Here is a 26,310-nt window from a genome sequence, read left to right as displayed (position 1 = left end):
CTCTGCAGACACCAAGGACAGTGAAGAAGGAGGGGGAGGAGGTGCTCCAGGCACCAGAGCAGAGATTCCCTTGCAGCCCGTGGTGAATACCATGGTGAGGCAGGCTGTCCCCCTGCAGCCCATGGAGGTTAATGGTGGAGCAGATATCCACCTGCAGCCCGTGGAGGACCCCACACTGGAGCAGGTGGATGTGCCCTGAAGGAAGCTACGACCCCATGGAGAGCCCATGCTGGAGCAGGTTCCTGGCAGGAACTGTGACCCCATGGGGGACCCATGCTGGAACAGTCTGTTCCTGAAGGATTGCACCCCATGGAAAAGACCTATGCTGGAGCAGTTTGTGAAGAACTGCAGCCTGTGGGAAGGACCCACATTGGAGAAGTTCGTGGAGGACTGTCTCCTGTGGGAGGGACCCCACGCTGGAGCAGGGGAAGAGCGTGAGGAGGAAGGAGCAGCAGAGACAAAGCATTAGGAACTGACTGCAAGCCCCATTCCCCATCCCCCTGTGCCACTCGGGGGGAGGAGGTAGAAGAGTCGGGAGTGAAGTTGAGCCCGGGAAGAAGGGAGGGATGGGGGGAAGGTGTTCTTATTTCTCATTATCCTACTCTGATTTGATTGTTAATAAATTAAATTAATTTCCCCAAGTCGAGTCTGTTTTGCCCATGATGGTAATTGCTGAGTGATCGCCCTGTCTTTATCATGACCCATGAGCTTTTCGTCATGTTTTGTCCCCCTGTCCTGTTGAGGAAGGGGAGTGATAGAGCAGCTTGGTGGGCACTTTGGCAGCCAGCCAAGGTCAACCCACCATAGGAATCGATTCAGGAGACAAAGAAAACCTGGATTTATTGTTATGCTATTTTGCAGTATAAAATAGGTCTCTAATATCTATAATTTTATTTTCTTGAAATGTGAAGAAAAACAATTGGTGATGTTTTTTGCAATGCTTTTAGCAGCACAGTAAATCCAAAAATACTTCAGTAAATCCAAAATACTTCAGTTGACTTCACAGGATTCATGCTGATGTAAGAGATTAAGATCCTCTTCACAGTTATATAGGGCAGGCTGAAACTAATCTTGGCATGCAGTATAAAAATCTTAATCCACATAGTAACTTTACATGTGGAAAATTAACAAAAGCAATATTGCAGTTGAGCACGAGAATTATTTCACTATCAGTTGCACCCTGTTGACAGCTATTTACAGTATTGTCCTGAGAGTGCTGATTCACTCCCAGAACCTGAACTGTGGCATTACAGTTATTAAGAAAAAGAACAGAGAAGAAACCTGTTAATTATGTTATTGCTATTTGTTAACCATCTGATTTGGAACCATTTGGGCATGTACTGTGCAGATATAACCTCTATGGATGGGACAGCTGCCAAGAAGAGAACATGCAATCTCTCCTTCTCCCTTTTTCATGCTCGCTGCCTGGTAAATGTAGGTTACCTTATTATGCAAGCTAACAATCTTTGCATTGTAGGTGGTTTTAGACAAATAGAAGAAAAACCAAACAGCACATCTGAGAAGGGATCAACAGGCTTGGCTGATGGCATCACCACACTAAGGGATGATTCGGGAGCTCATTTGGGTTTCTTTTCTTTTCCCCCAGTTTTTTAACCTACTCATTGTCAGATGCCTTATGACAAACCAAAAAGGACACCGCCGTATGTAGACTGACTGTTCAGCTTCTAGGTAACTTTCCCCAAGGTGGCACCTACTGGAGCTCACTGTAATTTCTGTCCAGGGCATATGTCTGGATTCAGTTTACCACTGTGTTGTTGGGTCTTGCTTCTATACAGAAAAGCAATACAGGAAGAGTGTGCCAGGGTCTGGGGAGCAGCCTATGCAGCTGAGGGTGGAGACTAGAGAACTTCTACAGCCAAAGACTTTGATTTTCTCTTGATCTGAAACTTCCACAAGAATGGGAATTATGATCAGACATTGTTATCTAGGCCCAATAGTTTGACTGAGTTTGCACTGCTGAGAAAGTCTCTGAAAGGGACAGCCCAGTGAGGAGGATACCATACCACACCACTAACGATGCTTTAGTGGGCTAATCTGTCTCTATGAAAAGGGACCAATTGCGATATACATCAGTGAGAAAGAAAGAACCAGTCCAATGAACTTAGAAGATTTGGAACAGCATAAAGTAATTGGACCTAACAGCGGCTTTCATGAAGGATTTCTTCTTGGAAGGAGACAGCAAAAGGCAGCAAACTATGCAGAGGATCACTTTGAATGGCGCTTCCAGCTGCAGTCCATTTCTAATTCCTTGTCCAATGATCTGCCATTGGTAAAAGGTCTCTGCCTCGAGGAGCAACCTTGAGAGGTGTTCCAGCTCAAGGGGAGATCACCGCCATGCAGCCATGCTGCCTGGCAGGGAGAGCTCAAAGAAGGCTCACTTAGGCTGTCATATTTATGGGATAAAGTGGTTGGCTCGTAGTCAACTCACATGCAATGGAAAGGTAGGCATGAGACTCCTTGTACCCACAACCTTCTTTGTTCCTTGATAAATTAGTTTTGGAAAAGCCACCTGTTATTTATGCGTTCATTGCATGATTGGTGTTCCAAACTCATATGTATTGATGTTTACTGTGTCACTCTATCCCTTTTTGGGTTTTTGGAGAACAGGTTGAAACTAGGGGAGTTCTTGGCCTTTACCTCCTTTGGAGCCTGTACCAAACTTCAGCTAGTTTGGTTAAGGGGTCAAGCACATTCGTCACACACTTACTTTCCCTTCCTTCCTTCCTTCCTTCCTTCCTTCCTTCCTTCCTTCCTTCCTTCCTTCCTTCCTTCCTTCCTTCCTTCCTTCCTTCCTTCCTTCCTTCCTTCCTTCCTTCCTTCCTTCCTTCCTTCCTTTTTCTTCCTTTCCTTTCTTTCCTTTCTTTTTTTCTTTCCTTTCTGTCATGGTTTAACCCCAGCCAGCAACTAAGCACCACACAGCCACTCACTCACTCCCCCTCCCCAGTGGGATGGGGGAGAGAATCAGAAGAGTAAAAGTGAGAAAAGTCATGGGTTGCGATAAGAACAGTTTAATAATTGAAATAAAATAAAGTAAAATAATAATAGTAGTAGCAGTAGTAGTAATAATAATAATATTAATATACAAAGCGAGTGATGCACAATGCAATTGCTCACCACCCACTAACTGATGACCATCCCATCCCCGAGCAGCGGTCCCCCCATCCCGGCCAACTCCCCCCAGCTTATATACTGAGCATGACGTCATATGGTATGGAATAGCCCTTTGGCCAGTCTGGGTTGGCTGTGCCCCCTCCCAGCTTCTTGTGCACCGGGCAGAGCATGGGAAGCTGAAAAGTCCTTGACTGGTGTAAGCACTTCTTAGCAACAACTAAAACATCAGTGTGTTATCAACATTATTCTCATCCTAAATCCAAAACACAGCACTATACCAGCTACTGAGAAGAAAATTAACTCTATCCCAGCTGAAACAAGGACACCAGGTTATAAGACTCTGATATTCTGATTTAAGGAGACTGTGAGAGCCCCCTACTTCAGCAAGGAGAGCAGAAGATGTAAGGTCTTTGCTAATCTTGCCTCAGGTCCCATTGTCAGCAGCCTTTCCACCACCCAAGTGCTCAGGAGGTACTTAGTTGCCCCATCCAAGGCCAGGCACAATACATTAATTTGGTGGCTTCCCATGTCTCTTTACTTTCTTTGTGCTTGGTATGCACTAGAACTCTGTTTGATTGAGGTCTCTGTTCCCAAGAGAGTATCAAGTAGTTCATTTACGGTATATACCCTAAGTGCATTGCATTCTTTTGCTTATAAAATTCACCCTCCTGTTAAGCTTTCACCCATTCCAGGAAACACTGGTGATGTTACAAGTCCAGAGATCACTTGTAGCACCTGCACTGCTCTGTCAACTACTGATTTCCATAATCAAGCTTTTAGTTGCTGAATATTAAAATGAAAGCCTCTCCAGTCAAATCATTGCTAGATGTCTTCTGGAAATAGCATCAGGAACTGCATGAAGGAACACAGGTGCCAAAGAGCTACTTCCTATGTTTGGTTTGCAGCTTATTAATTCTCATTATTGTACAATAAAAGAAATAATAATCTTTATGGGATAGCGTACCAACTTGTCCTCCCATTAACACTGGATTTATAGCAATAACTAAGTTTACTTCAGCAACATTCATCTAGCTGTTGCTCCTACAGCAAAGTCTGGATGCACAATTTATAGGAGAGGGCCATATGAAATGGCTTTTTCTTTTACTGTCTTTCACAGAACTCAACACTGAATTGCTCATTGATGAGCAACACTGTCTTAGGTACCACGTTACAATGCTAACCGAAAACGCAGCCCCAGCGACACTGTGAAGGTGTTTACTGGCAAGAATATTAGAATGAAAACAAATTAGTAGGGAAAAAAGGGGGCATCTACTTGCACTAAGTGGACTTCGAATGATAGATAAAGATAGGGGAAAGCATACAAGTAAACAAAAACACAGTGGAGCACAATGGACTAAACTTATCCCAAGAATAACTCCAGTCAGCTGGCCAGTTGTCAAAATATGCTGTTGGTTTTCAAAATATAGAATCATAGAACCATAGAATCGTTTAGGTTGGAAAAGACCTTTAAGATCATGAAGTCCAACCGTTAACCTAGCACTGCCAAGTCCACCACTAAAACATGTCCCTAAGCACCACATCTACCCGTCTTTTAAATACCTCCAGGGATGGGGACTCAACCACTTCCCTGGGCAGCCTGTTCCAGTGCCTGACTACCCTTTCCGTGAAGAAGTTTTTCCTAATATCCAATCTAAACCTCCCCTGGCGCAACTTGAGGCTGTTTCCTCTTGTGCTATCACTTGCTACTTCGGAGAAGAGACCGACCCCCCACCTCGCTACAACCTCCTTTCAGGTAGTTGTAGAGAGCAATAAGGTCTCCCCTCAGCCTCCTCTTCTCCAGACTAAACAACCCCAGTTCCCTCAGCCGCTCCTCATAAGACTTGTGCTCTAGATCCTTCACCAGCTTCCTTGCCCTTCTTTGGACACACTCCAGCACCTCAAGGTCCTTCTTGTAGTGAGGGGCCCAAAACTGAACACGGCATTCATCTCACCAGTGCTGAGTACAGGGGGACGATCACTTCCCTAGTCCTGCTGGCCACACTATTCCTGATACAAGCCAGGATGCCATTGGCCTTCTTGGCCACCTGGGCAGACTGCTGGCTCATATTCAGCCATTGATAAATAATTTTTAGATCATTGATAGATCATTGATAAAGATATTAAACAGAACTGGCCCCAATACTGAGCCCTGGGGAACACCACTTGTGACCGGCCACCAACTGGATTTGACTCCATTCACCACAACTCTTTGGGCCCGGCCATCCAGCCAGTTTTTTACCCAGCAAAGAGTACACCCATCCAAGCCATGAGCAGCCAGTTTCTCCAGGGGAATGCTGTGGGAAACAGTGTCAAAGGCTTTAATAAAGTCCAGGTAAACAACATCCACAGCCTTTCCCTCATCCACTAAGTGGGTCACCTTGTCATAGGAGGAGATCAGGTTAGTCAAGCAGGACCTGCCTTTCATAAACCCATGCTGACTGGGCCCGATCACCTGGGTGTCCTGTACATGCCGTGTGATGGCACTCAGGATGATCTGCTCCATAACCTTCCCTGGCACCGAGGTCAGGCTGACAGGCCTGTAGTTCCCCAGATCCTCCTTCTGGCCCTTCTTGTAGAGGGGTGTCATATTTGCTAACCTCCAGTCGACTGGGACCTCCCAGGTTAGCCAAGACTGCTGATAAAGGATTGAAAGTGGCTTGGTGAGCACTTCCACCAGCTCCCTCAGTACCCTTGGGTGGATCCCATCCAGCCCCATAGACTTGTGTGTTTCTACATGGTGTAGGAGGTTGCTAACCATTTCCCCTTGGATTATGGGGGCTTCATTCTGCTTTCTGTCCCTGTCTTCCAGCTCAGGGGACTGGGTACCCCAAGAACAACTGGTCTGACTATTAAAGACTGAGGCAAAGTCAGCATTAAGTATCTCAGCCTTTTTCTTGTCCCCTGTCACTATGTTTCCCCCCGCATCCAATAAAGGATGGAGATTCTCCTTAGCCCTCCTTTTGTTGCTAATGTATTTGTAGAAACATTTTTTATTGTCTTTTACAGCAGTGGCCAGATTAAGTTCTAGTTGGGCTTTGGCCCTTCTAATCTTCTCCCTGCATAACCTCACGACATCCTTGTAGTCCTCCTGAGTTGCCTGCCCCTTCTTCCAAAGGTCATAAACTCTCCTTTTTTCCTGAGTTCCAGCCAAAGCTCTCTGTTCAGCCAGGATGGTCGTCCTCCCCGCCGGCTCATCTTTTGGCACATGGGGATGGTCTGCTCCTGCACCTTTAAGATTTCCTTCTTGAAGGAAGTTCAGCCTTCCTGGACTCCCTTGCCCTTCAGGACTGCCTCCCAAGGGACTCTCTCAACCAGGCCCCTAAACAGGCCAAAGTCTGCCCTCTGGAAGTCCAAGGCAGCAGTTCTGCTAACCCCCCTCCTTCTCCGAGAATCGAAAACTTATCATTTCATGATCGCTCTGCCCAAGATGTCCTCCAGCCATCACATCACCCACCAGGCCTTCTCTGTTTGCAAACAACAGGTCCAAACAACAAAGCGCCTTCCCTAGTTGGCTCCCTCACCAGCTGTGTCAGGAAGTTATCTCCCACACACTCCAGGAACCTCCTAGACTGTTTCCTCTCTGCTGTGTTGTATTTCCAGCAGGTATCTGGTAAGTTGAAGTCCCCCTCGAGAACAAGGGTTAGCGATTGTGAGACTTCTCCCAGCTGCTTATAGAATATTTCATCTGCATATGTTTAACAGGGAAAGAAAGAAACAAAGTATAAAATCTGTCCTAGAACATAGCACATATGTTTTGTTTGGATAAATCAGGATGCCTTCTGTATTGCAAGTCTTTGAGATAAATTACTTGTTACTGCAACTCCAGTATCAAGCTGCGATCCTTACCACATTTGTGATCCCCTCTATCCCCCTTTTCATTTGACAGCATTTTGTAAATATCCAATCTGTCGTTTTCTTGTGATCACAGTAAAGAGGGGTTTTAGGAATTTTTTTTACCTATATCACTGTGGAAACAAGATATGTGTATACATGTATGATCACTCCTTGTCTAGAGTAAAAGCCTGCATTATCTGTACAAGCTTATGGCTAACTGTTCTGCATAAAAAAGGGTGTCGTATTCCTAGTCACTACATGGGAAATTCAATTGCATTAATGTAGTTGCACATAACAAGCTGTAAAGTGGGGTTTATGAAGCCAGTAATGCACATATAATACTTGAGGAATTCCTTTTGGTTTGGTTATATTTATTTTTCCAAACGTTTTGTTTGAGAGAAAATGAGATTGCTATCTGCTGTTTCCTTATTTTTTGCAGGAAAGCAAAGGGTTGTTGATTTCCTCTCCCCTCCCTTCCTTCCTTCTTTCTGAAGGTACTGTACTCATCTGAAAAAAGAGAACAAAATGATTGTTCCTGTTCTCTTTCTTAAGTCATTTGAAACACTGTCCCTGCTAGTTTTCTAAGTTTACTGCAATCTATGCACAGGGGGGAGGGAGGAGAGAGAGAAAGATCGATTACCAATGTGAGAGCAGGTAGTTTAAGGCAAGACTCGTTCCAGCTTCAGTAACTGGTAAGTTAAGTAAAAATACTTTTATGGTTAACTCTTTAGAAGTGCAATATATATGTTTTTTTAATTAAGAAAAGGCATTTATCAGATACACATTTAACTGATAAAAAGATAATAACCATATGCATTGACAAGCAGTATATTTATGCTATAGATATCTATAGCCTGGTTTTTAGATACCGGTGCTAATAGCATGCAGTTTAACCAATGCAGACAAGAAAATGTTTTCCAGTGAGGCTGATAATATTCATAACATAATCTGCTGTGAATTTTGCATATAGGGCTTCTTCTAACAGAATCTTGTTACAGGCTTCACTAACTTTATCCTGAATGTTTTGGCAAGCTTCACTGGGCCATTGCTCAAATAAAGAGAGAAGCTGTGTCATATGCAAATTGATATATTTCATATATTATCTGCCACTACTGAAGTATGCACCAACCTGTGCTATAGTGGGAGAAAAATTACTAGTGGGTTTTTTTCCTTCAAACGGTATTGTGTTTATGATTACATGTGTTTATCTCTATTCATCTGTGTATACAATTAGTCTAGGAAAAGTGACATTTAAGACATGCTAAGACAGTTCCAGGTTCTCACTTGAAAAAAAAAGAAAAAGAAATTCATGTTGCATAGTATGTAACAACACCAAGGTTGATCACCAGCATCAGTAATAGGATGGACTCAAATGTTGTCTGTTTATTTGTCATTTACGTTGTTGTAGATATCAATAATATTTTTCATGTTGGGAATAAATGTATCAGAATGATCAGAAGTGGTGCATAAAATGAGTGATTGAATATAAGAGTATTTTTCAAATACTGGAAGAGAAAATCCCTCCCCCCCATGCTTTTATAAAAGCAGAATGTAGAGGTGGGGGGAAGAATTAGGACAGGTGATCATTTCTCTGCAGAAGGAGAGCTTGGTCATCTTTTGACCCAGTATTTCTTCAAGCCATGGCTCTCTGAAGTGCAAGGTCCTCTACAGGATGCCTGGAGCCCGGACAGCAGCTCCAAATGGCAGGCAGGCATTGCAGAGAGCTGGCAGGCAGCTCGAGCTGCCTCTCTCCCACTCCCACTCCCACCAGGGCACCTGGGCTGCGCTTCTGCCCTGGGACAGCTGAACCAACTAGTAGAACAGATTTTCTTCCCCCTCTATTTGGTGCCTTTCTGCAAGTTTTTCCATAGGAAGGAGTGATCTACCCCAAATTCAGCCTGATTTCTGGGTAAGTAAGTTGTAAATTCCCTTTGCTTTAAGAGCAGCCCATGGATTCTGCCAAAGGAGGTGGAAATAACTTGTTTCTCAAACTCTGTAGCTTAATGATGCAGCTTGGTCTAGTTTGGTACCATTTATTAGATTCACTTGGTGATACTTAACCCACAAAGAATTCTTTGCTAATAGCAAGAAAATTCCAGATGTTGCCGTGAAAACCACTTGCTACATATTTTGCTTGGGATACCTGGGTTTGTTTTACGTGACTAAATACTGATTCAAATTAAGTAGGTGATTTGGACAGCTATTTTGACAGTTATGTGTCAAACACCTGGAAAAACACTTTTTAATTCAAGTGAGAAGTAGAGGAGTCTCCTAAATATTCAAAAATATTTAAGCTCTGTATTTGTTGTGGTATTTTGCTCAAATTGCACAGTGTTAGTCTGGATTGCAGTCACCTGGAAGTTTTGATCTGGTTAGTTCAGAAGTTCAGTTTACCATGTAGGTAAGAGCCAGCTGCAGCATTTAGGTACAGATTTTGTTTTTAAAGATACTAAACATTAATGTATTATTGATTTAGACCATGTATATGATAAATTCTTTCTCTGAGAGATTGTCTGAAATACATAAATAAGAATATATGTTTTCATAGTAGGTGATCAAAACCAGTAAATGCTATTTTTAAACCCATTCCCCAATAATGAGCACACAAAAAGAGCATTTTTAAAGGAATGCTTAATAATTTGACCGTAAAAAGTAGACTTTGAGTTTTGAACTTCATTCTTAGATTTCACCTTTCAGGTTTATTTTTCCTTCAAATAATACATTTTTGTAATCATTTGGAGTTTATTTGTTTTCACATTGTATATTTTATTGCTAGGATAACTGTAACATGATTTAGTATAATGGTAATTTGTAACACAACTAATATCTTTCTCCAGGAGTCAGGAAGAGGAGATTTTTGGCTGGTGTGTTATCCTTATCCCACATTGCTGAGATATTTATAAGCAGAGAATGGTATAGTCTGAGGCCAGATTGAGTACAGATCCACTACCAGCTTATGGCACAAAATAAATGTTTGTGAAATCAGTTTTCAGTTATTCACCTCAACATTATTAAAAAAAAATCATTGAAGCAATAAACCAAGAATAAAGAACAAGAATGAAAAGAGAGATGCTCTGTTTATTTTGCTTAAAGTCTTATTGCTGCTATTGCTAAGAGCCATATTTATGTATATAGCATACATAAGTAAAAGGTCAGTCAATTCTCACAGAATTATTCAAAGCTATTATTTCCATTTGATTTGTTCTCAATTATAATGAAAATATAGACAGATTTTGCTTTCATTCTGAAAAATAGAAACAAAACTACACCAGTGATGGCAAAGATAATATGGAAACAAGTTGTATGGAAATCCCAAGTTAACAGGTCTGATTCAAAAAGCACAGAAACTGATAGAAGTCTTTCTGTAAATGTCAGTTGGCTTTTTATACTTAGGACCAGGTTCTTTAATGGTGAAAAGTGTTGAAAATCTGAGTTTTGAATGCAGAATACTAGCACTGAGTTACATTCCCAGTAACAGTTTTGAGTCTATAGTATAGATTTTTGACCAGGAGAGAATTTGAATCTTTGAATTTTAAGGAGTTTTTATTGTTTTCTCATTCTTTCAAACAAGCACATCAATAAGAGCCTTGCCTTAGGACTCTCTGGATGTAGAGCAGATACTGGTGGATTGAGAGGCACCATGTGCATCTTGCAGATGCACATATTGGCATGTCTTTTAGGTGCCATTTCTAGTAGTGCCAGATAGATATGCGGTATTTAGAATGCAAGAAGCACAGAGGGATGAATCATAGTAGAATACGGTTTACCCCAGATAGCACTTATATTATTTCCAGTCTTTGATATTGCAAAGCCTCAATGATGCAGAAAGACATCTATCTGAATGGACCATGCCACTCGCCCAGATATGTCAGCAGAATATTACCCTGTGAAACAAAAGCAGTAAATGCTGCATAAGATAATAGGGCTTTTGTGCGCTGATGGTTTAAGGATACAAGTGAGGCAAAGGTGTGTAAGGATAGGTAGCCTCTTATTAGTTGAGAAATAATCCATAGCTTCTGAGCACTAATGAATGTTCCCCAGTAGCAACTGATCTAATGAAACAAACTGCTCCTTCAAACAGACCTTGCAAGTGCTGGGTAGACTGCTACAGATAGTTGTAAAATTATTCATTTGTTTGATGGACTAATTTTATACCCCAACAATTTTTTTTAAAATAGACCAACTTTTAAAACCAAATGAATATTTTCTTCTTAAATGCAGTAGTTTTCCCCATTCTAGTTTACCATCACAGAAGACCAATGAAAAGGAAGGCATGTCAGCTTGGAGAAGAAAGAATTATAGAGAGACAAATAATGTGAAGCCTTTAAAAAGAAAGAAACGAGTCTGAAAAAAAGATGACTTACGGCTATCCTCTTTCTTGCTGAAAAGCTAATATTCTGAAACTGAGACTGCAGCTCTCCACTGCTGTAAAAAATTCAATGGAATTTTATGGATGATATTCAGATTTTCATCCAGTAAAGAGGTCTAAGTTAATACTTACTGGTTATTTAAAACGCGCACTGAACTGCATGCTGGATGTCTGATTTTTCTTTATATCTGTCTGGCAGGGACCAGTCCTTCTTGCCTGGTTTCTAAAATACTAATGATCCAATGAAAAATATTATTTAATCTTTGTTTTAGTTCCTTCCAAACTTAATACCTTTGTGACTTGTTTTTGTAAAACAACTGGTTTTATACTAGTGTTACCCTGATCTTGATAAGCAAAACACAGCATTTTCCTTCTAAACCAACAATGCTTAATGTAAAAACTTCCACTGACACTGGAAGCAATTAAGCTAAGTAATCAAATGTTAAAAGAAAATATTTTCATGCTCTGGAGGTTACAGGAAGAAATTATGTGAATATTTGCATTATTTTACTTTCACTCCTTATTTCCTGCTTCATATGTTAGAAAGACATATCATTAATTATTTGAATGAAGGATGAAAAAATTATTATTCTTACTTTCTCTCCCCTCCCTCTTCTACTGTGAAAGCTAAACCACTGACACATTTTCCTTCTACTTTGTGGATGTGCATGAATTCATGTGTATGAATTTTGGTTTGATTTAAAAGAAAAAACTTAGGATAAGAAGTGTGTTTCCTGAAAACCTATATTCCCCTTGCCAATATTCATAAAAAGTAAACCTGAAAATATCCAACTTTCCAGCTGCTTATGCTTATTAGAAACACCAGAATTCTGGGAACACTGAAAACCACAAATGGTCGTTGAATCTGAAGGCTCATTTAATTACAAAAAGCTACAAGGTAAACCATGTCTCATACATTGTTAACATCACTTTTCCCTAACGAATTAGAGAAAGGTGCAACTGATTTGAAATTGAAAGCAAGGCAATGAGATAGGATCATACATTTTTAGTTGCTATTCTTAGATGATGCTGTACTACAAGTAATACTAATGCATGACAAGCAGGCATTAACCACACAGTCCTCTGTTTGGAGGCCTGATGAAGAATAGAAACCACCTAATTTTTCTGCATAGAAATAATTTCACAGGGTGGTGTTCCCAGGGTGGAAGAACAGATGTGATGGCTCTGGGATAGGAGCATGTGGCTTTACCCTTTATCAGGGAGCAGCTTATTCTGATACCAGGTGCTCCAATAAGCCACAAGTGTGTCGGCTGGGAGTGACAGGCAGAGCAGGCTTTTGTCCTGATGGGGGATTTCAACCACCCTGACATCTGCTGGGAAAGTAACACGGCAGGCGGTAGGCAATCTAGGAGACTCCTGGAGTGCATGGAGGACAACTTCCTAAGCCAGATAATAGATAGCCCTACCAGAGGGGATGCAGTACCAGACCTGGTGGTCACCAATGCAAGTGAGCTCATTGGTGATGTCAGGATTGGAGGCAGCCTCGGCTGCAGTGATCACACACTGGTAGAGTTCACAGTCCAGAGAGGTAAGGGTCAGGTGAAGAGTATAGTCAGGACCCTGAATTGTAGGAAAGCAAACTTCCAGCTCTTTAGGGAGTTAATCAACAGGACCCCCTGGGAAATGGCCCTCAGGGACAAGGGAGCAGAACAGAGCTGGCAGGTCTTCAAGGATGCTTTCCATAGGGCACAAGAGCTCTTCATCCCCAGGTGTAAGAAAACAGGAAAGAAAGGGAAGAGGCCAGCATGGCTGAGCCATGACCTGTGGGTCAAACTAAAGGGCAAGAAGAGGATGCACAGGCGGTGGAAGAAGGGACTGGTATCTTGGGAAGAGTACAGGGACACTGCCCAGTTGTGTAAGGATGGGATCAGGATGGCCAAGGCTCAGCTGGAGCTGAACCTGGCGAGGGATGCAAAGAATAATAAGAAGGGCCTCTACAATGTCACCAGAAAAGAAAGGTTAAAGAAAGCGTACTCCCTCTGATGAGCAGAAGTGGAGAGCTGATAACAACAGACGAGGGGAAGGCTGAGGTACTCAACAACTTTTTTGCCTCGGTATTCACTGGCAACCTCTCTCCTCACACCTCCTGAGTCAATGGGCCATTTGATGGGGATCGGGGGGAAGAGGTCCTCCCACTGTAAGAGAAGATCAGGTTCGCGACCACCTGAGGAACCTGAACATACATAAGTCTATGGGTCCTGATGAGATGCATCCCAGAGTCCTGAGGGAATTGGCTGATGTAGTTGCTAAGCCACTCTCCAGCATATCTGAAAAGTCATGGCAGTCAGGTGAAGTCCCTGGGGACTGGAAAAAGGGAAATATTGCACCCATTTTTAAAAAGGGTAGAAAGGAGGACCCTGGGAACTACCGACCTGGCAGCCTCACCTCTGTGCCTGGGAAGATCATGGAACAGATCCTCCTAGAAGCTATGCTAAGGCACATGGAGGACAGGGAGGTGATTCGAGACAGCCAGCATGGCTTCACCAAGGGCAAGTCCTGCCTGACCAACCTAGTGGCCTTCTGTGATGGAGTGACTACATCAGTGGACAAGGGAAGAGCTATGCATGTCATCTATCTGGACTTCTGTAAGGCCTTTGACACGGTCCCCCACAACATCCTTCTCTCTAAATTGGAGAGATATGGATTTGACGGGTGGACTGTTCGGTGGATAAGGAATTGGCTGGATGGTCGCATCCAGAGGGTAGTGGTGAACGGCTCGATGTCCAGATGGAGAACAGTGACGAGTGGTGTCCCTCAGGGGTCCGTACTGGGGCCAGTGCTGTTCAATATCTTCATCAATGACATAGACAGCGGGATCGAGTGCACCCTCAGCAAGTTTGCAGATGACACCAAGCTGAGGGGTGCAGTTGACATGCCTGAGGGACGGGATGCCATCCAGAGGGACCTGGACAGGCTGGAGAAATGGGCCTGTGTGAACCTCATGAGGTTCAACAAGGCCAAGTGCAAGGCCCTGCACCTGGGTCGGGGCAACCCCCAGTATCAATACAGGCTGGGGGATGAAGGGATTGAGTGCAGCCCTGAGGAGAAGGACTTGGGGGTACTGGTAGATGAAAAGCTGGACATGAGCCGGCAATGTGCACTTGCAGCCCAGGGGGAAAGCTCGTGGGTTGAGATAAGTAAAGTTTAATAAGTAAAGTGAAATAAAAATAGAACAGTAGTAATAGTAATAATAACAATAATAACAATAATAATAAAAACAAGTAATAATAGTACAATAGTAATACAAAGCAAGTGATACACTCTGCAATTGCTCACCACCTGCCGACCGATGCCCAGCCTGTCCCCCAAGCAGCGATCGTTGCCCCTCCCCTGGCTAACTCCCCCAGTTTATATACTGAGCATGACGTCACATGGTATGGAATAGCCCCTTGGCCAGTCTGGGTCAGCTGTCCTGGCTGTGCCCCCTCCCAGCTTCTTGTGCACCTGGCAGAGCATGGGAAGCTGAAAAGTCCTTGACCAGTGTGAGCGCCACTTAGCAACTACTTAGGAAGAACAAAACGTCAGTGTATCATCGACATTGTTCTCATCCTAAACCCAAAACACAGCCCCATACTGGCTACCAAGAAGAAAATTAACTCTATCCCAGCTGAAACCAGGACAGTATGCACCCCTTATTCTATAACATTTACATCATGCCCAGGTCCCACATTATCCAACACGTCAATTTTTTACAATAGGGGTGGTGAAACACTGGAACGGGTTGCCCAGAGAGGTGGTAGATGCCCCATCCTTGGAAACATTCAAGGCCAGGCTGGATGGGGCTCTGAACAACCTGATCTAGTTGTAGATGTCCCTGCCAGTTGCAGGGGGGATGGACTAGATGGCCTTTAAAGGTCCCTTCCATCCCAAAGCATTCTATGATTCTATGACAAGATGACTTCCAGTATTCCTCTTTCTCTTCCTGAACTGTGCAAAAGCCACTTATGCTTTAGCCTTCTCTGATCAGGGATGCAGTGCAACTGTTAGACTCTTTTTGCAGTGATGAAAGTCCTATTGTTTTGTGGAGGGCTCTGTGCTGGATCTGTTACTACTCCTCTGGAAATGGTTAAAATCCGAAGGTTTCTTAAGGTCTTTGTAAATTGGAACGAGTCTGTCTCTTACTAACATCCAATACACTAGATTCAAACCAAATTTAAATATACCCATTCTGAAGATATCAGGGATGAACACACTGTGGAATATAGTCATTATTTCAGGTTTAGTTCCCCTCTCTGAGGTGCTTTCTAAAGCAAGTAGCTCCTTGGTGTTTCAGCTCCAGATAAAATTATTTGAAAGCATTATTTGAAAAGGGAGTGTCTTTCATATAGTACTTCCAGGTAGCAGGATATTTTTCTACCTGTCTAATTTTTCTTAAAAGTATTTAGAATATATGTGTAATGAAAACAATATCAGGAGGTGAAAAGGAAAGGGATGACCTGATTTTAGAGCATCAGTCAGCTTCTAAGGAACAGCAGAACTTGTTTGAACCATCTGGTAGGCACCAGCCCACGCTGGGTTGGTTCTCTAGTGCAGGTTTCTGAAGTCATGAAGAGCATCCTGTATTAGTCCAAAACTATTGTCCTGTGATAGGAATTATGAAAAACGGTAGAGAAACTCCTGGAAGAGCAAGTTGACAACGGGGTGCTCATAGGTTTACCAGAAACTAAACCCATCCTTTTATAAAGGTGCAGGAAAATAATTTTTTTTTTCTGCAGCACCACAGCAAGGAATCACACCAGCATGAATGTTATATCAAACAGTTTTTCTGTATAATGCTCCACTCACAATATGAAGTCACCAAGGTTTCCAGAACCATTTTATATGTCTGTAGGTAGCATTTTGTCAAGATGCTATGGAAGCAGTCACATGCATCAGAGAAATGGTGCTGACCGACTCCTCCTCATCTCCTCTCTGCCAGAGAAATCAAAATACTAATTAAAGTCTTTTAACCCCAAATACATTAATTTCTTTTTTCCTATCCCACAAAAAGGGACACCCCCCCTAAGCTTAAGCCACAGGTAAAGAAATGTGATTGAACAGATGTCACTGGATTCTGCAGGCAAATGGTCAGGACTCAGGATTCTCTCTAATGACTGCAGCGAAGATTTTCACTAGTTTGTTCACTACTCGACACAGAAAAAAATCCACGAACAAGCACCTAGTGGAAGGCACTGAACGTGGTTAGGCCAGTAAGTCAGAACAGAATTCACACAACAGTTTATCCTTGGGTTTTGTCCCACTGCCCATAGCACAGCCTCGCCTGCCATTCCTCCCAAAACACAGCAATAATTTCTATCAAATCTTCCAGGCTTTTGTACATGGCACTTGGCATTTTTCCAGGGAAAAAGCTCTGAATAGAATTATTTGTTTATTTATTTAGTTATTCCTTGGGGGGGGGGGGGGATTGAGAGAAAGAGTTATATTAATATATAAGGTGTTTGTTACAAAAATTCATTTTATATTGCTGGTTGGCCATTCTTAGACATGGGGTAGAGTCACAGTGGTTTGATGTTTTCTTCATTTCCTTTTTCTTGTGATGAAAATCTAAATTGAGTTAGTATCCAGAACAAGTCTTTGGCATCACTAACAGTGAAGGATTAGTACCAGAGTGGTTTGGGAAACATTCAGAATTTCAGATTTCAAACTATGTTCAGTTTCTTCTCTCTTTTCTTGGGGGGGGGGGGGAAGTAATTTCTTATTTGTTTGTAGCTCTAGTCTCTATTCCAGTATTTGCTGATGACACTTGGCTAAGTCTGATCTGCCATTCCCACTCCATATGCTAGTTTATTTAATTCCGTAAAACTGGCATTCTTAAATCTGTTTCAGTTTAAAATAATTAATCTCAGGAATTTCTCCCTGTTAGTTGATTTACATAGAGGTTTGTTTTCCAAGTGATCAAAATCACAGAATCAATATAAAATTTGTTTTAAATTTCAGATTTCCTTTAGTTGTCGCAAGAAACTAATGCTTATTTTAAAAACTTTTTAGAAGTTAACAGAATAATTAAGTGCTATACACAGCATGCATTTTGGAGATCAGAGAGGGAAAGCATTTGCTTCTTGCTGTTCAGTCAATGAGAAGATTCATCACAGGTGAAGGGCAAAGCCAGAGAGGAAGTTACCTTAAATTACTTCCTTGCAGGCACTTCATATGATCAGTCAAAAAATACCATTTTATGCTGGAACTGAAGAACTAAGCACATTGCTCTTTAAACAAAATGAAATAAATTTATTTTAAAAAATGAACCCTCATTTGAACACAACTGAGAGATGTATGTGAAGGTGATCTTTTTTTCTGAACAATACACACATATTTTAGTTCAGCATGATTTGAATGCTTTAAGACATATTTTATGCTGTGGCGGTCTGGAAAGCAGAGCTCCCTAATCACAGTGCAGACATATCAAAAGTAGTTTCCTCCCAATGCCCTAGTAATTTGCCTTAAGAACCATTTTTAACTCTGTCTCATTGCCCATGCTTCTTATTTTTTTCTACTCTTGTTTGAGTATCAATGAGATAAACGCAGTGGTGTTCGAGGAATTTCACTGATATCTCTAATTCTTTTGCTCTAATTCTTTTGTTTCCTATTGAACTTCTGTTCAGGGGGAAATGACTAAGTCACTACTGAGACAGCTTAATTGCAAATGAGTAATAGAGGTTAATAGGGATTAATTAGTCTTTTCAGCCAAGCAGCTTTTTCAGTAAGAAGTCTGCTCAAACTACTTAAACTCAAAGGCTCAAACTGAAACCAAATTTATTAATCTTTCCAAAATGACTAGGAAAGCATCATCTGGTAATTAATTTTAAGAAACTGGACACCAAGAGAAGTGTTCAGTAGCAGATACATTTTTCCTAATTCTGTCAATTTCTGGATGAAATCCTCTTCTTTCAGTTCTTGTAGGATATAGCATGTCTTATTGGAACACATGATACCTACCACTTCGGCAACCTTCAGTTTCACTAGCAGTTTTGAACTGTGTGAAACAAAGAATTGAAAGCAAAATAAACACAGAAAGCAAAATAAACACAAAAAGCAAAATCTTGGTCCTGCTGAAAACTAACAATACTCCCCATGTTTAAGTAAAACTAGACTTTCATTAAAAAATTAATCTGTTTTGGAGACTTCATATGAAAACTCTCCCATACAATCCTCTTCTCCTCCGCCCTTCTCAAAACATATGCACACATTTTACCTGGTACTTACTTGTTGCTTTACATGTACAACGCTCAGAAGGTGCAATTGCTTTCCCATACATTAACTGCTAATGGTGTGGGAGCGTGTCAGTGGGCTGGCTTGAAGAACCAAGGCTGAATGTGGCCCTCAGTTACCCTTTAAGATAACAAAGAGGTAGAAGGAGACCAGACCATCTCTCTGGCCTCCATAGAGATGATAACGACACTGGGACTACAGTAGGAAGGAAAGCTAATCTATTTCCTTTTTAAAGGTCATGAATGCCAGTGAAAGGTTTACTTTCAAAACAACACCCCAAGCAGGACAGCATGAGGGTCATGGAAGGGCATGCTTTTTTTTGTTTATTCTAATTCTGGGTGTTCTGCATAGCTCTGTTATTTTTTTTAAAATAATACTACTGCACAGCTCAAAAACCCTCTCTCTCCACTTCACTCTATAGTGTTTAATGATTGTGCTTTGTAGGTAGAAAGATTCTGTCCAAAGTGTTCTTTCAAGGACTTCAATATTACTATTTTACCACCAGATCCCTTCTTATATTTATATTATTTATTTGTTCTTCAGTTCACCCTGTCTCTTATAATAACTGAATGGTGAGAAAAAAAATTCCTAAAACTACATTAGTGTATTTTTTTAATATTCCAGAGGAAAAATTATTTAATGCATCAGATATTGCGAAAAAATGCACTATTTTAATTTGCAGTGGCAGATATGGAAGTAGACAGGAAACAGGGATGGAGTGATAAGACTTCTGTCAACAGTGATTAAAGTGACTCCACATACTTTATAAAGGCAGGGGCAGATCTATGGTTCCAGCCTCTGACATGAGAGCTCTTTATCCACTTAAGAAAAGGAAGAAATTTGTCTCACTGGCATCACCTCATAACAGCCAAATCCTAAATCTTGTTCTCAACTACACCACAGATTTTCCGTAATGATTTCAGTACAATGTGGATGATGCCAGGGAGAGAACGACCTAGTTGCGATTACTGAAACTTGGTGGGACAAATTCCATGACTGGAATGCGGCTATCGATGGCTGTTCAGAAGGGACAGGCAAGGAAGGAAGGGTGGAGGGGTTGCCCTCTACATCAAGAAATGGATAGATTGTGAAGAGCTGTCTCTGAAGAATAGCCATGAGCAGGTTGAAAGCTTATGGGTAAGAATTCGAGACGGAGGCAACAAAGGGAACCTTGTGGTTGGTGTTTACTACAGGCCGCCTGATCAAGGGGAGCCTATTTGATGAAGCCTTCTTACTCCAGCTACAGGAGGCATCGTGCTCGCAGGCTCTTGTCCTGCTGGGGGACTTCAACCACCTCAACATCTGCTGGAAAAATAGCACGGTGAGCTGTAGGCAGTCCAGGAGACTCCTGGAGTGCATCGAGGATAACTTCTTAAGCCAGGTAATAGACAGCCCTACCAGAGGGGATGCGATACTGGACCTGATGGTCACCAATGCAAGTGAGCTAATCAGAGACGTCAGGATTGGAAGCAGCCTGGGCTGCAATGATCATGCACTGGTGGAGTTCTCAGTCCTGAGGGATATGGGACAGGCAAAGAGTAAAGTCAGGACCCTGAATTTTAGGAAAGCAAACTTCCAACTGTTCAAGGGGTTAGTCAGTGGGACCCCCTGGGAAACTGCCCTCAGGGACAAGGGAGCAGAACAGAGCTGTCAGAGCTTTAAGGACGCTTTCCATAGAGCACAAGAGCTCTCGATCCCCAGGGGTAAGAAATCAGGAAAGGACGACAAGAGACCAGCATGGCTGAGTCAAGACCTGCTGGTAAAACTAAAGGGCAAGAAGGAAATGCACAGGCAGTGGAAGCAGGGACAGGTATCCTGGGAAGTGTATAGGAACGTTGCCCGGTTGTGTAGCGATGGGGTCAGGAAGGCCAAAGCGCAGCTGGAGCTGAACTTGGCAAGAGATGCAAAGAACAATAAGAAGGGTATATTAACCAGAAAAGGAAGGTCAAAGAAAGCGTATCCCCCCCCCGATGAACAAACTGGTAACAACAGATGAGGAGAAGGCTGAGGTACTCAACAACTTTGTCTCAGTCTTCACTGGCAACCTCTCTTCCCACACCTCTCGAATGGATGGACTGCAAGACAGGGACTGGGGGAGCAAAGTCCTTCCCACTGTAAGAGAAGATCAGGTTCGCGACCACCTGAGGAACCTGAACATACATAAGTTGATGAGTCCCGATGAGATGCATCCCAGAGTCCTGAGGGAACTGGCTGATGTAGTTGCCAAGCCACTCTCCATGATATTTGAAAAGTCATGGCAGTCAGGTGAAGTCCCTGGGGACTGGAAAAAGGGAAATATTGCACCCATTTTTAAAAAGGGTAGAAAGGAGGACCCTGGGAACTACCGACCTGGCAGCCTCACCTCTGTGCCTGGGAAGATCATGGAACAGATCCTCCTAGAAGCTATGCTAAGGCACATGGAGGACAGGGAGGTGATTCGAGACAGCCAGCATGGCTTCACCAAGGGCAAGTCCTGCCTGACCAACCTAGTGGCCTTCTGTGATGGAGTGACTACATCAGTGGACAAGGGAAGAGCTATGCATGTCATCTATCTGGACTTCTGTAAGGCCTTTGACACGGTCCCCCACAACATCCTTCTCTCTAAATTGGAGAGATATGGATTTGACGGGTGGACTGTTCGGTGGATAAGGAATTGGCTGGATGGTCGCATCCAGAGGGTAGTGGTGAACGGCTCGATGTCCAGATGGAGAACAGTGACGAGTGGTGTCCCTCAGGGGTCCGTACTGGGGCCAGTGCTGTTCAATATCTTCATCAATGACATAGACAGCGGGATCGAGTGCACCCTCAGCAAGTTTGCAGATGACACCAAGCTGAGGGGTGCAGTTGACATGCCTGAGGGACGGGATGCCATCCAGAGGGACCTGGACAGGCTGGAGAAATGGGCCTGTGTGAACCTCATGAGGTTCAACAAGGCCAAGTGCAAGGCCCTGCACCTGGGTCGGGGCAACCCCCAGTATCAATACAGGCTGGGGGATGAAGGGATTGAGTGCAGCCCTGAGGAGAAGGACTTGGGGGTACTGGTAGATGAAAAGCTGGACATGAGCCGGCAATGTGCACTTGCAGCCCAGAAAGCCAACCGTATCCTGGGCTGCATCAAAAGAAGTGTGGCCAGCAGGTCGAGGGAGGTGATTCTGCCCCTCTATTCTGCTCTCGTGAGACCCCACCTGGAGTACTGCATCCAGCTCTGGAATCCTCAGCACAGGAAGGACATGGATCTGTTGGAGTGGGTCCAGAGGAGGGCCAGAACAATGATCAGAGGGCTGGACCACCTCTGCTATGAGGAAAGGCTGAGAGAGCTGGGGTTGTTCAGCCTGGAGAAGAGAAGGCTGCAGGGATACCTTCTTGCAGCCTTTCGATACTTAAAGGGGACTTATAAGGAAGATGGGGACAGACTCTTTAGCAGGGCCAATAGCGATAGGACAAGGGGTAATGGTTTTGAACTACAAGAGGGTAGATTCAGACTAGATATAAGGAAGAAATTTTTTACAGTGAGGATGGTGAAACACTGGGATGGGTTCTCCAGAGAGGTGGTAGATGCCCCATCCTTGGAAACATTCAAAATCAGGTTGGATGGGGCTCTGAGCAACCTGATCTAGTTGAAGATGTCCCTGCTCATTGCAGGGGGGGTTGGACTAGATGACCTTTAAAGGTCCCTTCTGTCATGGTTTAACCCGAGGTGGCAACTAAGCACCACGCAGCCGCTCGCTCACTCCCCCACCAGTGGGACGGGAGAGAGGATCGGAAGGGCAAAAGGGGAAAGCTCGTGGGTTGAGATAAGAACAGTTTAATAACTAAAGTGAAATAAAAATAGAACAGTAGTAATAGTAATAATAACAATAATAATAAAAACAAGTAATAATAGTACAATAGTAATACAAAGCAAGCGATACACTCTGCAATTGCTCACCACCCGCTGACCGATGCCCAGCCTGTCCCCCAAGCAGCGATCGTTGCCCCTCCCCCGGCTAACTCCGCCAGTTTATATACTGAGCATGACGTCACATGGTATGGAATAGCCCCTTGGCCAGTCTGGGTCAGCTGTCCTGGCTGTGCCCCCTCCCAGCTTCTTGTGCACCTGGCAGAGCATGGGAAGCTGAAAAGTCCTTGACCAGTTTGAGCGCCACTTTTAGCAAGAACAAAACGTCAGTGTATCATCGACATTGTTCTCATCCTAAACCCAAAACACAGCCCCATACTGGCTACCAAGAAGAAAATTAACTCTATCCCAGCTGAAACCAGGACAGTATGCACCTCTTATTCCATAACATTTACATCATGCCCAGGTCCCACATTATCCAACACATCCTCATTAATCACCACCCACTTCCTTTCCTTTGATACAATACACAAGTATCATTCCCTTAGCCTATATGCTATCCCTCTAGAACATTTGTTGAGTTCATTTAGTTTATGACTTTGGGATTTATGTGTCATAACGGTCTTTCAGGGCAGGAGAGGTAGTGCGTGGTGCTGGATTGTAGCATGCTGAAGCCAGTTCTGGTTCCATCACCTCTGCACTTTGCTCGGTTTCCTCAAAGTTCATTCTTCATTAGTTTGGGTGATTCTTGCTGTATACTGTTGATAGGGCACATAGTAATCATTGAAGTGATGACATACAGTATTATATAGCAACTAACATTATATAATTCAGTTCATTGGCTATTTTCACCAAAATCAAATCTCCCTGAGGTACACATCGGACTTCCCCATCCTCCCGCATCACCCACCAAGTGCATCCAGGTCCTTGAGCAAAAGCAATCCCATGAATGCGTTTACCTTTGCCTAAGGCAGGAGTAACCCAGACTGTCTTCCCCAGCGTATTTTTTATGTGCACTGCAGGGACTTTATCCCCCTCTACAGCATTGTAAAAGTCTTGACTGGGCAGGGCCAGCTCGATTGGCAGATCCTCTACTGTTGACTAACCAGGTGGCCTTTGCTAAATGTGTATCCCAATGTTTGAATGTTCCACCACCCATTGCTCTCAGTGTAGTCTTTAACACTCCATTGTATCGTTCTATTTTCCCGGAGGCTGGTGCATGATAGGGGATGTGATATACCCACTCTATGCCATGCTCTTTGGCCCAGGTGCCTATGAGGCTGTTTTGGAAATGAGTTCCGTTGTCTGACTCAGTTCTTTCTGGGGTGCCACAGGACTTGCTTTTCAAGACCCAGGATAGTGTTCCGGGTGGTGGCATGGGGCACGGGATATGTTTCCAGGCATCCAGTGGTTGCTTCCACCATTGTAAGCACATGGCGCTTGCCTTGGTGGGTTTGTGGGAGTGTGATATAATCAATCTGCCAGGCCTCCCCATATTGATATTTCAGCCATCGTCCTCCATACCAGAGAGGCTTGAACCGCTTGGCTCGCTTGATTGCAGCGCATGTTTCGCATTCATGGATAATCTGTGCAATAGTGTCCATGATCAAGTCCACCCCTTGATCACAAGCCCATCTATATGCTGCGTCTCTTCCTTGATGGCCTGAGGTGTCATGGGCCCACTGAGCTAGAAATAATTCACCCTTATGTTGCCAGTCCAGATCCACCTGAGCCACTTCAATCTTAGCAGCCTGATCCACCTGCTGGTTGTTTTGATGTTCTTTAGTAGCCCAACTCTTGGGTACGTGAGCATCTACGTGGCGTACTTTTACAACCAGGTTCTCTATCTGGGCAGCAATATCTTGCCACAGTGCGGCAGCCCAGATGGGTTTGCCTCTGCGCTGCCAGTTGCTCTGCTTCCATTGCTGTAGCCACCCCCACAGGGCATTTGCCACCATCCATGAGTCAGTACAGAGATAGAGCATTGGCCACTTTTCTCGTTCGGCAATATCTAAAGCCAGCTGGATGGCATTCACCTCTGCAAACTGACTCGATTCACCTTCTCCTTCAGCAGTTTCTGCAACTTGTCGTACAGGATTCCATACAGCAGCTTTCCACCTCCGATGCTTCCCCACAAGACAACAGGACCCATCAGTGAACAGGGCATATTGCTTCTCATTTTCTGGTAGTTTATTATACAGTGGGGCCTCCTCAGCACGCGTCACCTCCTCCTCTGGCAATATTCTGAAATCTTTGCCTTCTGGCCAGTCCATGATCACTTCCAAGATTCCTGGGCGACTGGGGTTTCCTGTTCGAGCCTGTTGTGTGATCAGTGCAACCCACTTACTCCATGTAGCATCAGTTGCATGATGTGTACAGGGGATCCTCCCTTTGAACATCCAGGCCAGCACTGGCAGTCGAGGTGCCAGGAGGAGCTGTGCTTCAGTACCAACCAATTCTGAAGCAGCTCAAACCCCTTCATATGCTGCCAATAGCTCTTTTTCAGTCGGAATATAGCAGGCCTCAGATCCTCTGTATCCCCGACTCCAAAACCCCAGGGGTCGACCTTGAGTTTCCCCTGGTGCTTTCTGCCAGAGGCTCCAGGTAGGGCCATTCTCCCCGGCTGCAGTGTAGAGCACATTTTTTACATCTTGTCCTGCCCAGACTGGCCCAAGGGCGACTGCATGAACTATCTCCCGTTTAATTTGTTCAAAGGCTTGTCGTTGCTCAGGGCCCCATTTGAAATCGTTCTTCTTCCGGGTCACTTGATAGAGAGGGCTTACGATGAGACTGTAATTTGGAATATGCATTCTCCAAAAACCCACAACACCCAAGAAAGCTTGTGCTTCCTTTTTGCTGGTTGGTGGAGACATGGCTGTCATTTTGTTGATTACATCCATTGGGATCTGATGACGCCCATCTTGCCATTTTATTCCTAAAGACTGGATCTCCTGTGCAGGTCCCTTGACCTTACTTTGTTTTATGGCAAAGCTGGCCTCCAGAAGGATTTGGACTATTTGCTTCCCTTTCTCAAAAACTTCTGCTGCTGTGTTGCCCCACACAATGATGTCATCAATGTACTGCAGGTGTTCCGGAGCCCCACCCTGTTCCAATGTAGTCTGGATCAGTCCATGGCAAATGGTAGGGCTGTGTTTCCACCCCTGGGGCAGTCGATTCCAGGTGTACTGGATGCCCCTCCAAGTGAAAGCAAACTGCGTTCTGCACTCTGCCGCCAAAGGGATTGAGAACAATGCATTAGCGATGTCAGTTGTGGCATACCACTTGGCTGCCTTTGACTCCAATTTGTATTGAAGTTCTAGCATGTCTGGCACGGCAGCGCTCAGTGGTGGCGTGACTTCGTTCAGGCCCCGAGAGTCTACTGTTAGTCTCCACTCTCCATTAGACTTTCGCACTGGCCATATGGGACTGTTAAAAGGTGAGTGAGTCTTGTTGATCACTCCTTGGCTCTCCAGTCAACGAATCAACTTATGGATGGGAATCAGGGCGTCTCTGTTGGTGCGATATTGCCGCTGGTGCACTGTTGTGGTAGTGATTGGTACCTGTTGTTCTTTGACCCTCAGCAACCCCACAATAGACGGGTCCTCCGAAAGACCGGGCAGGGTAGACAGCTGTTTAATTTCCTCCATCTCCAAGGCAGCTATACCAAAAGCCCACCGGTACCCTTTTGGGTCCTTGAAATACCCTCTCCTGAGGTAGTCTATGCCAAGGATTCACGGAGCCTCTGGGCCAGTCACAATGGGGTGCTTCTGCCACTCCTTCCCAGTTAGGCTCACTTTGGCCTCCAATACAGTCAGCTCTTGGGATCCCCCTGTCACTCCAGAAATACGGATGGGTTCTGCCCCTTTACAGCTTGATGGCATGAGGGTACACTGTGCACCGGTGTCTA

The 26,310-nt window shown here is 43.9% G+C and overlaps 2 protein-coding genes across 5 annotated transcripts in view; one reads left to right on the top strand and one right to left on the bottom strand.

Annotated features, from left to right (window-relative positions):
- The window catches only part of LOC148054205 (uncharacterized), a 40,221-nt gene that overhangs the window by 11,893 nt on the left and 2,018 nt on the right, over positions 1-26,310 (bottom strand). The gene's annotated exons all lie outside the window — the stretch shown is intronic.
- LOC104019252 (zinc finger protein 366-like) overlaps positions 7,533-26,310 on the top strand; it is a 48,627-nt gene continuing 29,849 nt past the window's right edge. The window contains exons 1-2 of one of the 4 annotated variants that reach the window (XM_087770856.1): positions 7,552-7,658; positions 19,759-19,946. The gene's annotated coding sequence lies outside the window, so the exon portion shown is untranslated. Of the gene's footprint in view, positions 7,659-8,658; positions 8,876-19,758; positions 19,947-26,310 lie in introns of those variants that run through there. The other 3 variants (XM_087770855.1, XM_087770858.1, XM_087770857.1) reach the window with 3 other exon arrangements.

The sequence above is a fragment of the Nipponia nippon genome, unplaced genomic scaffold, assembly GCF_047370975.1.
Source record: "Nipponia nippon isolate SJK-2023a ecotype South Korea unplaced genomic scaffold, ASM4737097v1 scaffold_33, whole genome shotgun sequence".
NCBI classification, from domain to species: domain Eukaryota; kingdom Metazoa; phylum Chordata; class Aves; order Pelecaniformes; family Threskiornithidae; genus Nipponia; species Nipponia nippon.
The sequence above is the reverse complement of the archived record's forward strand: the minus strand, read 5'-3'. Positions and strand labels throughout refer to the sequence as shown.